Below are 17,133 nucleotides of genomic sequence, written 5' to 3'. Positions count from 1 at the left end.
AGCGGGTTCCGCGAGTTGTTGGTAACAAAGGTGAGGTGAGCAGCCCAGCGGGACAAGTCAAAGGGAAATAGAAACCTCTCCAGGCAAAGTCTCGTAGCAAAGGATCCCACCGGGTCAGGGATCAGAAGCAGTTTATCTGTGCGCAGGGGGCGGGGCTAACAGGGAGAGCGGGCCAGGTGTTGCGAGTTTAGCCAAGCAGGGACTCCTGGGAGATGGAGTCCCCGCAATCTCGCTCACAGCCCTGCTGCACTGCCCCTAGGCTCCCCAGTTGTAGCGTCCAGCACTCTACAGCAGCAAGTTCCCCGAAGTCCTCTACCACGATGCGGGACCCGCAAAGCGGGTTCCGCGAGTTGTTGGTAACAAAGGTGAGGTGAGCAGCCCAGTGGGACAAGTCAAAGGGATATAGCAACCTCTCCGGGCAAAGTCTCGTAGCAAAGGATCCCACCGGGTCAGGGATCAGAAGCAGTTTATCTGTGCGCAGGGGGCGGGACTAGCAGGGAGAGCGGGCCAGGTGTTGCAAGTTTGGCCAAGCAGGGACTCCTGGGAGATGGAGTCCCCGCACTCTCGCTCGAAGCCCTGCTGCACTGCCCCTAGGCTCCCCAGTTGTAGCGTCCAGCACTCCACAGCAGCAAGTCCCCCGAAGTCTTCTACCACGATGCGGGACCCGCAAAGCGGGTTCCGCGAGTTGTTGGTAACAAAGGTGAGGTGAGCAGCCCAGCGGGACAAGTCAAAGGGATATAGCAACCTCTCCGGGCAAAGTCTCGTAGCAAAGGAGTCAGCAATTGAGACAAGCATTGGAAATGCAATAGGTCTCGCATTTACTTGAGTTAGAGCTATTGGCGTTGTAAATTATAATGTTTTTACCCATGTGTTTTGGAGTGATGTATGTGGTGTGTAGTGTTGTTTGGATTGGAATTTAGTTGTGGAATTGTGTGGCATGGAATTCTGCGGTATGGAGTGGATTTATGTAGTGGAATTATGTGGCATGGTGTGCAGTAAAATTATGTGGATTGGCATTATGTGGTATTGAATGTACTGGAATTATGTGGAGGGGGATTGTGTGTTATGGAGTGTATTTATGTTGAAAGGAATGTTGTGTTGTGGAGTGGTATGTACTGGAGTTTAATTATGTGATGTGCTACTTAATTTTGTGGCATGGTGTGTAATTCTGTGGGGTGGATTGGATGTATGTGGTGTGTTGTGTAATTGGGTAGTTGAGCTGAATTATGTGGTTTGGTGTAGAATGATGTGGTGTGGTTTGGAAATGTATCCCAGAATGCACTGCCGCAGCTTGCGGATCCTTGTTAGAAAGTAATGTGTCCTGAAGAGATGAATTCCAAAGACACAGATCATTAAGGAGTAGAAACCAGTTATTCTCTCACCTGAAGCCGAGCTGATCTACATGTATGGTCATGTTCTGTTTTAAACATGCAAATTGCGTTGAAAGTCAAACCAGGTCGGCAGAATTGGAACGTGGAGCGGCCAACTGTTTTCCAGGTTTCATTTCCTCAAGACTGATTATAAAATAAAGTTGTATAAGCCTGGCAGGTTACAATTACGTTTTCACAAGTTTCTACTCCTGTATTTCCAGTTTCTGAGGCCATGTGACGGACAGAATGTATGCTTTAGAAACTCCAATGAAAACACAGCATGTGTTCTCTCTGCTCGTCCATGTCACTGCGGACCCTTCTGTCGTGACATTCAGTGGCGTAGCATGGGCAAGGCTACGGGGGAGGTTGCCCCGGGTGAAAATTCTTAGGGGAGCATAATTTTAAAAGAACAAGCATTGGCACAGCCAATAGGTATCACATTTGGACCTTATAAGTGTTTAGCCATGCAGCAGTTGGTGTTGTTGCACCAAGGATATTGTGCTGCATAACTAAATACTCTAAGGGTCCAAAAACCGAGACCTATTGGCCATGCCAATGTTTGTTTGGTTTTTGTTGCTGTTCTGTTTAAGTTGCCAGATCTACAATAGCTGAACATGTTTTTTTTTGTTAACAGTTCTTTGCATCAAATGAATTTGTTTTTATTGCTCTGAATGTTGTTTCCATTCTGGTTGTAGGAAGCAGTCATTCTCGGGGGTGTGGGGGCTGCCTAGCTGTGCGCATGCGCCGAACTTTGCAAATGAGAAAAAGCCTGGTGCAGGCACACTTTACAAGTGTGGAGTGAGTGAGCCCCAGGCAGCGTGACTCACTCACACAGTGCACATGCATACTTAGCATGGTTTAAGGAAACTCGACCCACTCCTTCCCAGGCATCGAACCCATATTTACCAAGAAACTCTGAGCAAAGCCTGCCTGCTGCACTGACGGCTGGTGGTGTGTGTGCCCGGTGGAAGCGTGCACTGACTGCTATTGGTGTGTATTCCTGGTGGAAGCATGCACGGACGGCTGGTGGTGTGTGTGCCTGGTGGAAGCGTGCATCGGCGGCTGGTGGTGTGTGTGCCTGGTGGAAGCGTGCACCAACGGCTGTTGGTGTGTGTGTCTGGTGGAAAAGCGTGCACTGATGGCTGGTGGTGTGTGTGTCTGGTGTAAGCGTGCACTGACCGCTGGTGGTGTGTGTGCCTGGTAGAAGCATGCACTGACGGCTGGTGGTGTGTGTGCCTGGTGGAAGCGTGCATTGACAGCTGGTGGTGTGTGCCTAGTGGAAGTGTGCACTGACAGCTGGTGGAGTGTGTGCTTGGTGAAAGTGTGCCCTGATGACTGGTGGTGTGTGTGCCCGGTGAAAGTGTGCACTGATGGCTGGTGGTGTGTGTGTGTCTGGTGGAAGCGTGCACTGACGGCTGGTGATGTGTGTTCCTGGTGGAAGCGTGCACTGACGGCTGGTGGTGTGTGTGCCTGGTGGAAGCGTGCACCAACGGCTGGTGGTGTGTGTGTCTGGTGGAAAAGCGTGTACTGATGGCTGGTGATGTGTGTGCCTGGTGGAAGCGTGCACTGACGGCTGGTGGTGTGTGTATCTGGTGAAAGCGTGCACTGACGGCTGGTGGTGTGTGTGCCTGGTGGAAGTGTGCACTGACAGCTGGTGGTGTGTGGGGTTGGTGAAAGCGTGCCCTGACGGCTGGTGGTGTGTGTGCCCTGTGAAAGCGTGCACTGACGGCTGGTGGTGTGTGTGCCCGGTGGAAAGGTGCACTGATGGCTGGTGGTGTGTGTTCCTGATGGAAGCGTGCAATGACGGCTGGTGCTGTGTGTGCCTAGTGGAAGCGCGCACAGACGGCTGGTTGTGTGTGCCTGGTGGAAGCGTGCACTGACGGCTGGTGGTGTGTGTGCCTGGTGGAAGCGTGCACTGATGGCTGGTGGTGTGTGTGCCTGGTGGAAGCGTGCACCAACGGCTGGTGGTGTGTGTGCCTGCTGGAAAAGCGTGCACTGATGGCTGATGGTGTTTGTGCCTGGTGGAAGGTGCACTGACAGTTGGTGGTGTGTGTGCCTGGTGGAAGCGTGCACTGACGGCTGGTGGTGTGTGTGCCTGGTGGAAGTGTGCACTGATGGCTGGTGGTGTGGGGTTGGTGAAAGCGTGCCCTGACGGCTGGTGGTGTGTGTGCCCGGTGAAAGCATGCACTGACGGCTGGTGGTGCGTGTGTCCGGTGGAAGCGTGCACTGATGGCTGGTGGTGTGTGTTCCTGATGGAAGCGTGCGATGACGGCTGGTGCTGTGTGTGCCTAGTGGAAGCGCGCACAAACGGCTGGTTGTGTGTGTGCCTGGTGGAAGCGTGCACTGACGGCTGGTGGTGTGTGTGCCTGGTGGAAGCGTGCACTGACGGCTGGTGGTGTGTGTGCCTGGTGGAAAAGCGTGCACTGATGGCTGGTGGTGTGTGTGCCCGGTGAAAGCGTGCACTGACGGCTGGTGGTGTGTGTGCCCGGTGAAAGCGTGCACTGACGGCTGGTGGTGTGTGTGCCTGGTGGAAGCGTGCACTGATGGCTGGTGGTGTGTGTTCCTGATGGAAGCGTGCACTGACGGCTGGTGCTGTGTGTGCCTAGTGGAAGCGTGCAGTGACGGCTGGTGGTGTGTGTGCCTGGTGGAAGCGTGCACTGACGGCTGGTGGTGGGTGTGCCTGGTGGAAAAGCGTGCACTGATAGCTGGTGGTGTGTGTGCCTGGTGGAAGCGTGCACTGATGGCTAGTGGTGTGTGTGCCCGGTGAAAGTGTGCACTGATGGCTGGTGGTGTGTGTGCCCGGTGAAAGCGTGCACTGACGGCTGGTGGTGTGTGTGCCCGGTGGAATCGTGCACTGACTGCTGGTGGTGTGTATTCCTGGTGGAAGCGTGCACGGACGGCTGGTGGTGTGTGTGCCTGGTCGAAGCGTGCATCGGCGCCTGGTGGTGTGTGTGCCTGGTCGAAGCGTGCACCAACGGCTGGTGGTGTGAGTGTCTGGTGGAAAAGTGTGCACTGATGGCTGGTGGTGTCTGTGCCTGGTGGAAGCGTGCACTGACGGCTGGTGGTGTGTGTCCCTGGTAGAAGCATGCACTGACGGCTGGTGGTGTGTGTGCCTGGTGGAAGCGTGCACTGACAGCTGGTGGTGTGTGTGCTTGGTGAAAGTGTGCCCTGACGACTGGTGGTGTGTGCTCCTGGTGGAAGCGTGCACTGACGGCTGGTGGTGTGTGTGCCTGGTGAAAGCGTGCACCAACGGCTGGTGGTGTGTGTGTCTGGTGGAAAAGCGTGCACTGATGGCTGGTGGTGTGTGTGCCTGGTGGAAGCGTGTACTGACGGCTGGTGGTGTGTGTGCCTAGTGGAAGCATGGACTGGCGGCTGGTGGTGTGTGTGCCTGGTGGAAGTGTGCCTGGTGGAAGCGTGCATCGCGCCTGGTGGTGTGTGTGCCTAGTGGAAGCGTGCACCAACGGCTGGTGGTGTGAGTGTCTGGTGGAAAAGCGTGCACTGATGGCTGGTGGTGGGTGTGCCTGGTGGTAGCTTGCACTGACGGCTGGTGGTGTGTGCGCCTGGTAGAAGCATGCACTGACGGCTGGTGGTGTGTGTGCCTTGTGGAAGAGTGCACTGATGGCTAGTGGTGTGTGTGCCTGGTGGAAGCGTGCACTGACGGCTGGTGGTATGTATGCCTGGTGGAAGTGTGCCTGGTGGAAGCGTGCACTGACGGCTGGTGGTGTGTGTGCCTGGTGGAAGCGTGGGGCTGGTGGTGTGTGTGCCTGGTGGAAGCAGGAGCATTCACACCAATAGAAGACACAAATGAAACTGCGGAAGAGGGAGGGGGAGAAGGGAGGGGGGAGTGCAAGCAGAGGAGCCTGATTACAACAATAAAACCACAGATGGCAGCTGTGCATGTGCACGCGCTCGTGAACGCAAGCGTGAGGCCAGCAAAAGCCTCTGGTGGGACTTTTAAAAGCCACTTACTAAATATCTCGAAGAGACAGCATGCGCTCTCTCAGGCGAGACCTAAAAAAGGTGAGAGAGAGGCCGAAGAGTGAACGGTCTTGCCCCTTCCCCCAGGCCTTGTGCTTCCTGCTGCGGTTGTAACACTGGGGACGCCAGTAGGAAGCAAGGGGGTTTGGGAAGCAGTGACAACCATGGCACAGTCAGTAGGTCGCTTGCTGAAGCTGTAGAGAGCACCATTTTCTGCCCTGCAGCAGCTTTGAAGTACTCTCTGAGGTGCTTTTTCAGGCCGCGCACATACTGATAGGTTTATGCAAATTTCAAACTGATCGTTCCAAAAACAGTGCTCTCATGTGACATTTGAGAAACAAATCAAGTTTCTAACACTTTGCTTTTTTTACCGTAAGTGATAAAGACACTACAACATTTGCACCAGTTATCAGAGATGGTATTTCAGTCACAGCACGCTAACAATAATATTACTATTATACGTGGCGCTAGCAGTCAGAGACTTAACTACAATGAAGGGGAAGGGGGTATGGGAAAACAAGGCCGGTGTAGGGGGTGGGGCGAAGGGGACAGCACACGGAGAAACTATGTGCACACCTATTTACGTGTGTGGCTTAAAGGATTGTTTCATATCCACAGTTTTATTGAATGATAAAAAGTCGCAATGATAGGCAGGAGAGCGGTAGGGACAGAGTGAGAAAGAAGAAAGAGAATGTATATGCGCATGTGTGAGTGTGTCACAGACAGAGAGGCTGGTGGTGTGTGTGCCTAGTGGAAGCGTGCACCAACGGCTGGTGGTGTGAGTGTCTGGTGGAAAAGCGTGCACTGATGGCTGGTGGTGTGTGTGTCTGGTGTAAGCGTGCACTGACCGCTGGTGGTGTGTGTGCCTGGTAGAAGCATGCACTGACGGCTGGTGGTGTGTGTGCCTGGTGGAAGCGTGCATTGACAGCTGGTGGTGTGTGCCTAGTGGAAGTGTCGACTGACAGCTGGTGGAGTGTGTGCTTGGTGAAAGCGTGCCCTGATGACTGGTGGTGTGTGTGTGCCCGGTGAAAGTGTGCACTGATGGCTGGTGGTGTGTGTGTGTCTGGTGGAAGCGTGCACTGACGGCTGGTGATGTGTGTTCCTGGTGGAAGCGTGCACTGACGGCTGGTGGTGTGTGTGCCTGGTGGAAGCGTGCACCAACGGCTGGTGGTGTGTGTGTCTGGTGGAAAAGCGTGTACTGATGGCTGGTGATGTGTGTGCCTGGTGGAAGCGTGCACTGACGGCTGGTGGTGTGTGTATCTGGTGGAAGCGTGCACTGACGGCTGGTGGTGTGTGTGCCTGGTGGAAGTGTGCACTGACAGCTGGTGGTGTGTGGGGTTGGTGAAAGCGTGCCCTGACGGCTGGTGGTGTGTGTGCCCTGTGAAAGCGTGCACTGACGGCTGGTGGTGTGTGTGCCCGGTGGAAAGGTGCACTGATGGCTGGTGGTGTGTGTTCCTGATGGAAGCGTGCAATGACGGCTGGTGCTGTGTGTGCCTAGTGGAAGCGCGCACAGACGGCTGGTTGTGTGTGCCTGGTGGAAGCGTGCACTGACGGCTGGTGGTGTGTGTGCCTGGTGGAAGCGTGCACTGATGGCTGGTGGTCTGTGTGCCTGGTGGAAGCGTGCACCAACGGCTGGTGGTGTGTGTGCCTGCTGGAAAAGCGTGCACTGATGGCTGGTGGTGTGTGTGCCCGGTGAAAGCGTGCACTGACGGCTGGTGGTGTGTGTGCCCGGTGAAAGCGTGCACTGACGGCTGGTGGTGTGTGTGCCTGGTGGAAGCGTGCACTGATGGCTGGTGGTGTGTGTTCCTGATGGAAGCGTGCACTGACGGCTGGTGCTGTGTGTGCCTAGTGGAAGCGTGCAGTGACGGCTGGTGGTGTGTGTGCCTGGTGGAAGCGTGCACTGACGGCTGGTGGTGGGTGTGCCTGGTGGAAAAGCGTGCACTGATAGCTGGTGGTGTGTGTGCCTGGTGGAAGCGTGCACTGATGGCTAGTGGTGTGTGTGCCCGGTGAAAGTGTGCACTGATGGCTGGTGGTGTGTGTGCCCGGTGAAAGCGTGCACTGACGGCTGGTGGTGTGTGTGCCCGGTGGAATCGTGCACTGACTGCTGGTGGTGTGTATTCCTGGTGGAAGCGTGCACGGACGGCTGGTGGTGTGTGTGCCTGGTCGAAGCGTGCATCGGCGCCTGGTGGTGTGTGTGCCTGGTCGAAGCGTGCACCAACGGCTGGTGGTGTGAGTGTCTGGTGGAAAAGCGTGCACTGATGGCTGGTGGTGTCTGTGCCTGGTGGAAGCGTGCACTGACGGCTGGTGGTGTGTGTCCCTGGTAGAAGCATGCACTGACGGCTGGTGGTGTGTGTGCCTGGTGGAAGCGTGCACTGACAGCTGGTGGTGTGTCTGGTGGAAAAGCGTGCACTGATGGCTGGTGGTGTGTGTGCCTGGTGGAAGCGTGTACTGACGGCTGGTGGTGTGTGTGCCTAGTGGAAGCATGGACTGGCGGCTGGTGGTGTGTGTGCCTGGTGGAAGCGTGCATCGCGCCTGGTGGTGTGTGTGCCTAGTGGAAGCGTGCACCAACGGCTGGTGGTGTGAGTGTCTGGTGGAAAAGCGTGCACTGATGGCTGGTGGTGGGTGTGCCTGGTGGTAGCTTGCACTGACGGCCGGTGGTGTGTGCGCCTGGTAGAAGCATGCACTGACGGCTGGTGGTGTGTGTGCCTGGTGGAAGCGTGCACTGACAGCTGGTGGTGTGTGTGCCTGGTGGAAGTGTGCACTGACGGCTGGTGGTGTGTGTGCTTGGTGAAAGCGTGCCCTGACGACTGGTGGTGTATGCTCCTGGTGGAAGCGTGCACTGACGGCTGGTGGTGTGTGTGCCTGGTGGAAGCGCGCACCACCGGCTGGTGGTGTGTGTGTCTGGTGGAAAAGCGTGCACTGATGACTGGTGGTGTGTGTGCCTGGTGGAAGCGTGCACTGACGGCTGGTGGAGTGTGTGCCTAGTGGAAGCATGGACTGGCGGCTGGTGGTGTGTGTGCCTGGTGGAAGTGTGCACTGACGGCTGGTGGTGTGTGGGGTTGGTGAAAGTGTGCCCTGACGGCTGGTGGTGTGTGTGCCCGGTGAAAGCGTACACTGATGGCTGGTGGTGTGTGTGCCCGGTGGAAGCGTGCACTGATGGCTGGTGGTGTGTGTGCCTGGTGGAAAAGCGTGCATGGATGGCTGGTGGTGTGTGTGTCTGGTGGAAGTGTGCACTGATGGCTGGTGGTGTGTGTGCCCGGTGAAAGTGTGCACTGATGGCTGGTGGTGTGTGTGCCCGGTGAAAGTGTGCCCTGACGGCTGGTGGTGTGTGTGCCCGGTGAAAGGGTGCACTGACGGCTGGTGGTGTGTGTGCCTTGTGGAAGAGTGCACTGATGGCTAGTGGTGTGTGTGCCTGGTGGAAGCGTGCACTGACGGCTGGTGGTATGTATGCCTGGTGGAAGTGTGCCTGGTGGAAGCGTGCACTGACGGCTGGTGGTGTGTGTGCCTGGTGGAAGCGTGGGGCTGGTGGTGTGTGTGCCTGGTGGAAGCAGGAGCATTCACACCAATAGAAGACACAAATGAAACTGCGGAAGAGGGAGGGGGAGAAGGGAGGGGGGAGTGCAAGCAGAGGAGCCTGATTACAACAATAAAACCACAGATGGCAGCTGTGCATGTGCACGCGCTCGTGAACGCAAGCGTGAGGCCAGCAAAAGCCTCTGGTGGGACTTTTAAAAGCCACTTACTAAATATCTCGAAGAGACAGCATGCGCTCTCTCAGGCGAGACCTAAAAAAGGTGAGAGAGAGGCCGAAGAGTGAACGGTCTTGCCCCTTCCCCCAGGCCTTGTGCTTCCTGCTGCGGTTGTAACACTGGGGACGCCAGTAGGAAGCAAGGGGGTTTGGGAAGCAGTGACAACCATGGCACAGTCAGTAGGTCGCTTGCTGAAGCTGTAGAGAGCACCATTTTCTGCCCTGCAGCAGCTTTGAAGTACTCTCTGAGGTGCTTTTTCAGGCCGCGCACATACTGATAGGTTTATGCAAATTTCAAACTGATCGTTCCAAAAACAGTGCTCTCATGTGACATTTGAGAAACAAATCAAGTTTCTAACACTTTGCTTTTTTTACCGTAAGTGATAAAGACACTACAACATTTGCACCAGTTATCAGAGATGGTATTTCAGTCACAGCACGCTAACAATAATATTACTATTATACGTGGCGCTAGCAGCCAGAGACTTAACTACAATGAAGGGGAAGGGGGTATGGGAAAACAAGGCCGGTGTAGGGGGTGGGGCGAAGGGGACAGCACACGGAGAAACTATGTGCACACCTATTTACGTGTGTGGCTTAAAGGATTGTTTCATATCCACAGTTTTATTGAATGATAAAAAGTCGCAATGATAGGCAGGAGAGCGGTAGGGACAGAGTGAGAAAGAAGAAAGAGAATGTATATGCGCATGTGTGAGTGTGTCACAGACAGAGAGGTGAGAGTGAATTGATGAAGTGGCAACACAGAGACAACAGACGTACAGAACAAAATGAGGAGTTGGCCTAACGGTTAGGGCGGTCGACCTCGAAGCTGGAGTTCCGGTTTTGAGCCTCGGCAAGGACGCTCAACAGCTGTGATTCTGGGCAAATCACCTAATCTCCCTGTGCCTAGCAAAAAGGAAGTCAAGTTCGTGCTATATAAAACTCTGTAAAAAAAAAAAAGCACTATTAGTAATATGCATGCGCTCACTGTCCTAAATGTTGCGAACAGGAAACTGCTTGAGTCCTTGGTCTCGGCAGTGAAGCAAACACTGTGAGGGGGAATACACCAAGGCGGACCAGCTTCCAGCTCGCGAGCAGGGCCAGCCACCGTGCAGAAGGAAACAAAAGTTGCCCGCCGCCATAATTAAAGATGAAGTGTACTGTGTTGCGTTTGTAGGAAAGTGCTCCTTTTGACATGGTTACCCACCACTTTTTGCCTGACTGAATGTAAACTTGAATGAATGTGGACTGGGTCCCTGCTAATCAGGCTCCCAGTGCCCAGGGCTTTAAGTGGGATTAAAAAAATGGGGGTCTCATAAAGGGGCAAGGCAATGTAATGAAGGGCGTGACTTAAAACACATAAGCTAAAAATCTGTGTTTAGCATAGTGTGCCGCCCGACTTGTATTTTTGCTTTTCTGTCACTGCATCCAGATATGATACAAAAAGTAACATCATACCTACAACAAGTCAGGACTATTGGCTTTGTCAATGGTTGTTAGTTGCATAAGCCAAATAAGCAGCAACTAGGGCTTGTATATTATATTGGAAAAGCTTCCACTTACAGCCCTAGTGACACCAGACAATGTTGCTGCTCCTGAGTTTCAAAAAGAGAAGGGAAATCCAGAGAGAAAATGACTCTCTTTAAAGGATTTCTCTTCCCCTACAAGGCTCACCTGGCCTGACGTCATGCCGTAACTTCTCCACTAGTGAGAAGTGAGCAGTGTGAGCACGAGCACATGATGTGCCTGCTGTCACTGCAGTCTGGAAGAAAAAAACGGAACGCCTGTGCCAGGGCACAAAACAGAGCCCGATAGAGACCTGTTTCAAAGCCTCCTTTAAAAAACTGCCAGTGCTCTGCACCGGTGAGATCCGGCCCACTTAAAGCCCTGCCAGTGCCTATGTTCTTTCCCCAAACTGTACCTTTCTTTCCACAACTGGCAGTCCTCTGGCCCACATGTAAGCCCCTCGTAGAAGGTACCAGTGGTACCAAGGACCTTGTGGCCAGAGGGGGTCTCTAAGGGCTGCAGCATGTATTATGACACCCTAAGAGATCCATTACCGAACACATGCACACAGCTACAGCAGCCTGCGTGTTTTGGTGCAACTAAAAGTGAAGAGTCGGCCTGGCACACATCCCTGTGTGTCAGGCCTGCAAGCACTGCCAGAGGCATAGGTAAGTCACCCCTAAAGTAGGCCTTACAGCCCAAAGGCAGGCTGCACTATACCTCGGTTGGGGGCATAACTGCATGAGCAGATATTCCCCTATAGTGTCTGAGTCTAATCTTAGCCATTATAAGTGCATGGTGAAGCCGTACCGAGTACATGGGCAGGGAGCTTGTCAATAAGAGTTCCACAGCTTCATTGTGGCTTCACCAAATCCCAAGATGTATGGTACCAAACATCTCAGAGTAATGAGCCCACACTGATGACATGTTGGATCCATTTATCAATGCACTCAGAGGTCACCTCAAAGGTGCCCGCTGAAAACCTACCCGACCTCTAGTGTGTAGCTGACTGGTCTGCACCAGCCTGCTACTTCCAGGCATGTTTCTAACCCCCTGAGGTGGGAGCTTTATGCTCTTGTGGGTCGGAAAGAAACCCTGCACTGGGTGGAGGTGCGTCACACCTACCCCCAAGCAGGAACAGCACTCAAGGGCGGTGAGCCTCAGAGGCTTCCTTTCCTTTATTATACTAGCCAGGGCCTCTCCAGCTAGTGGAAATGCCCACGCCCCTGACCAAGCCCCACTTTTGGCAGCAAGGTCAGAGGAGGAGAGGTGTGCCCTTATGGTGTCCTGAGCTGAAGTGACCCCCTCCTTGAAAATCCTACACAATGGGTTTAAGGATTTTCGCCAGTAGGATTAGGGGTATGCCCTCCTCAAAGGGAGTGGACATACAAAGGGTTTAGTCACCCTCAAAGTGAGTAGCCAATTGGCTACTACCTGCCAGTATGCCAGTACCCCTGAACCCTGATTCTCAGATTCCAGGCTACCTAACGAAGAAGCTGTATCAGCAGTGAAAACTCCAGGTGACAACTGACTTGGCCCCATCCCTATCGGCCTGTGTGCAGCCCTCGAAGAAATCTGTGCCAAAAAGCTACTCGTCCTGCAGGTCCAGTCACCTCCACAACTTGGGAAAACTACCTGCCTTCCCTAAGACCAAGAACTCCAGAGGACAGTGACCCTGTCCACAAAGAAATCAGCAAGAAGAGCTCCAGTGTCCTGCTGACCTGCACAACCAGAGCTCTTGACCTAACTCTGCACCCGACGCCCCCCTTCGGCCCAAGTCAAAGTGGTCCACTGGTCCTAAAAAGGTTACCCAGCAGTCCTAAGCTAGAGTTCACTCCAGAGTGACCTCTCCTGAACTCCATGGCGATGCCTGCTGCCTCACAAAGGGCCCCCCTAACCGCGACCCTTCCAAAAGGCTCTCCCGGCTTCAAGGACACCCCTGCACACGCAGCCTCCAGGCCTTGGGGAGCCCAACTGTCATGCCCAGGTGCCTTTCAACATCCCAACTTACCTCCAGAAACACTGATTACCTCCGTCCAGCCTAATGGTCTGAGCTTGCAGCCATTGTTCGAAATCTTCAGTCTCCATTTCTTTATATTGGGTGCCCGACGCTGTGTTGGCACTCTGCACCCGGCCACCTCTGCGGCGCTGAGGGTATGTGTTTGGTGCTGCCTCATCCCCCCAGTGCTGCTCCTAACACCCGGAGATTGACCCTCAACATCGATTTTACCTACCTGCAACCAGCACCTCTTTGTATGCCCTCAGTGTCCATTGACTAACATTGGACCCCAGTGACCGAATTTGCCCTCAGCCCCTGGCGGCCCCAGTGCCGCTGGTGGTGCAGATTCTACACTTACCTGACCCTTGCCCAGTGTTGGTCCTAAAACCTGAAGACTGGATTTGTAAGTCATGTACTCTCCTGCGAAATTGCATGATTGTTTTCTGTCCATAGGTTAACATTGAACTGTTCGAAAAATGCAGTGTCCACTTTTTATAATTATAATTGTGATATTGCAAAACATTCTTTACTGCAACTAAGTATCTTTAGTTATAAGTAATAAACATACAAAAAGTAATATGTTTACAAACAATTGGTCTTGGATTAAGTCGTGGATTGTGTATAATCATATCTTGCCTGAGTGTGTACAGAAAATGCTTAGCACAGCCCTCTGATAAGCCTACCTGCTCGACCACACTACCACAAAAAAGAGCATTTAGTATTATCTACTTTAGATCCACTGGACCCTGTGAACACTATACCTCACTATGCTATAGTATATACAGAGCCAGCTTTGTACTGCGCTGATACGCATAAGCAAACAAAAGCTGGTGGCAGCCATACGTAAACATAAAGCACTGCGTGCCACACTGATATGGTGCAGAAACCAAAAGCTGGCCCCCACCATATGTAAAGATGAAGGGCAGCATGCCTCACTGATATGTAAAAGCAAACAAAAATGGAAGCCCGCCATATTTAATGTGAAAGCGCAAAGCGCTGCACGTTGTCTAGATACAGAACTTGGTCCAAGAAAAAACAAAGTAGTCCTTAAAGGAATACCTAAACACTAAAAGCGTAAGGACACAGTACTTGGCCGGTGCTGTGCGACAGGAAAACGAAAACACAAAGGAGGGAAAAGAGGAACGATTGCCCAGTAGCAAACAAGAATTTCTAAAGGATAGTGGCACAGACAAATAAAAAACTTTTTTTCTTAAATATCCCAGCAGTAGCATAAGTGATAAAAGAAAATCTAAGTAGCAAGAAAAAGGTGCAATACCACAGGCTGTTACTAGGTGTACCTGTGGAGTTATAAAGGGACCTCTATTAGCCATATAAGGTACTGCACCCTTACTTATGCTACTGCTGGGATATAAAAAATAAATATACAACATTGTCATTTGCAATGTGAATAGCTCAAACTTGCGAGACCTACTGCATTACAAATGCTTGTTTTAATTTTTGTCAGTCCAACTTAATTGTATTCAAATACCTTAGTTTGAAAACGAATTTATTACCACTAATTACTCATTTTGTTTCAAATATTTGTGCATTAGCGTATGAAAGATCATATTACTGCGGCGCTGTGGGCCTAATAGAAGCGACGCAGGACTACAACGCCCAGAATCCACAACCTTCTTTCCTTTTAAAGTGAAGCCCAAAACTTTCAACCTGCAGCCAAATTCATAAAGTGATGCCAGTGCTTTAAATTGACTTAGTCACTGTAAATGTAGTAAACTGTGCATGCCTAATGTCTGTGTGTTAGAAATGGGGGTCTCTAGTTGGCAGTGACTGGCCACAGTCCAAGTATGGATCCTTCTTCCTAAGTCAGAGTAAGGGGCCTACACCCTTTGATAACCCCTGCTCAACCCTGTGGTAATGTAACACGAGCAGCTAGGCTTATCTCTGAGGCAGTGTGTAAAGCATTTATGTACATACACAGTAACACAGTGAAGGACACTACAAAGGGACACCACACAAGTAGTTATAAAAAAGAAGTATCTTTATATATAGACTTAACACAAGACCAATAACGGTAAAAAGCCACAATACTGAAAAATGGGGGTACGCTTGAAAAGCTGGAAAAATAGTTTAAAGTGTTCAAATAGAGGTTCAGTTCAAAGCAGGGCTCTCTCCGACCCTTTTACTTACAAAGTACCTGGATGTCGTAGCAAAACAGACAAAATGTCGCAAACGGGCGGTAGCAATGATTTTCCCCAAGCTAGGCTGGCGATGGGTTGAATCCTTGCCGCAAGGGAGGATGATGCGCCGGTCTGCGGGTGCATGTGGGACAAAGCGACAGACATCTTCACGCTAGGCCAGCGATCCGTTGAATCCTTGCCGCAAGGGAGGATGATGCGCTGGTCTGGTTGTGGGTGCAACCGTGTTGCGATGAAAGAAAATGACACCCCGCGAGGGAGCGACAATCCGGGTGCAATGCGAGGAAAATGGCGGACTCACGGCATCCGCACTGCAATGTCGTGATGCGATGATCTTGATGCGATGATCCAGTGTTAGCGAGCCTTCGAAAAGCCCGCAAACGTGCGATGCGATGGTCTCTGGGGTTAGCGAGCACTTTGTGGCCCGCTAGCGTGCAATGCGATGATCTTTGGTTTTCGAGAGCGCTCGGCGGCAGCAGCGCGATGATTTTTCTTACGCTCTTCAGCTGCGGCGGCTCACAAACGAGCGATAGCGACAATTTCAGCACTCTCTTCTCTGGAGTAGAAATAGAATGGAACTCACAGGAACCTTCACCTTCAGATAGAAATCCTCGCTGGGAGGAATCAGGAGGCTGGTGGGGGAGTCAGATGTGCCTGTGACTCCAGCAGGAGGCTAGCTCTCTTCTAGCCCTTGGGTGTTTGCTTTAGCAAAATAAAAGTTCTCTCAAAGTCCTTTTCCCTCTTCTTCCAAGTCCAAGGGGAACTACTACAGGCCAATCCAAGAAACAGCATACAAGCACAAGGACAGTCCTCTCCTGCAGATTCCTTCAGTGACACGGACAGAGGTTCTTCTTGAAATCCAGGAGCAATACAAGGGTTTGGGCACAGATATTTATACTCCAAAAGTCTTTGTTCTAAAAAGTCTCTAGTCACTGAACCCAGCCAGAACCAGTTCTGCTCAGGCCTGGAGCACTTTGTTTACCAGGCTGCATCCTTCCTTACAGAAAGAGGGGGTCTGCCATCAGATGCACATTAGGAGGTGGAGCCAGCATTCACCTTGCCAGGCACAGCCCTATCCAGGTCAAGGAGCTACTCCTTCCCAGTACTCAATGCAGATATCTCTATTCAACCCAGGTCTGGCTCAGCCTGCTTTGCCGCTCTAAACCCAGACAGTCAATACACATAACAGCAGAGCACACTGGAAGGCTTAGGTAAGAAAATACCTACTTTCTAAAAGTGGTATTTTCAAACACAGAATATTAAAACCAACTTTGCTAAAAGATGTATTTTATTATCCTGAGCTCAGACATACTAAACTCGAATTTCTACCATGTCCCCTGGGACAGTTACGACTATAAGATGTAATAGACAGCCTGCCCATTCTAACCTATGGAGAACAGGTAGCCTTGCAGCAGTGAAAAACAAAATTGAGGGTAATTCACTACCAGGACATGCTACACATATCAAGCCATGTCCTGCCTTACACACACAATGCACCTACCATAGGGGAGACTGATATGATGCTAAGGGAAGGTTCAGGGGCTGGGAAGTGTGGGCACTTCACAGCCAAGATGGCAGTTCTGGGCTGCACACAGACACTGCAGTGGCAGGTCTGAGGTACACATTACAAGCCGTTTCTGTGGGTGGCGCATACCAGCGCTGCAGGCCCACCAGCAGAATTTGGGTCACCAGCCCTGGGCACACACAGGCCACAGTACTAGGGACTAACGGGTAAACCAAATAAGCCAATCAGGAATATACAAATTCACAGTCATATTTACACAGGGAGCATTTGTGCTGTGGCACTGAATGGCAGTGGCACAGCGCCCAGAGCATCTAATACCAGCAAAAACCGAGGAGACAACAGCGAAAAATGGAAGGGAGACCCACGCCAATGGTGCCAGGTCTAACACTGTAAGATGCACCAAGTTACATTATGCATGTAGAGAGCAAATGTATGTGCGCCTACGCATACATGTCAGTGTTATTTCCGCCAGCTCTGCTTTTACAGAGAATAAAAACATAAATAAATCAGTCATGGCTGCAACCTCCCAGGTAAAGTTTGCCTGCAACCCAAAACAAGAATACGAGGAATTAAACCTAGATGTGCCCCATCAAAGAGCACTGCTTGCCAGGTACAGCACAAATCAGAATAAGTGACCCCTGTGTCAAAAACTTCCCCCCACAATCTGATGCCAGTGGTTGTGTGGCCGGCCTCAAGAACCAGAAAAGTTATTCTAGGCACACAATCAACACAAGTGCTGGAGAACCAACTGTTTTATAAATAATAAGAGGTAACTTGGCGGGGTATTTACATTGGCAGTCAAAGAACTTCCAACCTCTGCTGAAGATTCCTACTTCAAGCAGATATTGCCC

General features: G+C 52.0%; 1 long non-coding RNA gene across 1 annotated transcript in view; it reads right to left on the bottom strand.

The window, feature by feature from the left end:
- Nucleotides 1-17,133, bottom strand: part of LOC144805856 (uncharacterized) — a 106,707-nt gene that overhangs the window by 43,051 nt on the left and 46,523 nt on the right. The gene's annotated exons all lie outside the window — the stretch shown is intronic.

The sequence above is a fragment of the Lissotriton helveticus genome, chromosome 1_2 (genome assembly GCF_964261635.1).
Source record: "Lissotriton helveticus chromosome 1_2, aLisHel1.1, whole genome shotgun sequence".
Lineage (NCBI taxonomy): Eukaryota > Metazoa > Chordata > Amphibia > Caudata > Salamandridae > Lissotriton > Lissotriton helveticus.
Note: the sequence above shows the minus strand (reverse complement) of the source record. Positions and strands in the feature narration are given on the sequence as shown.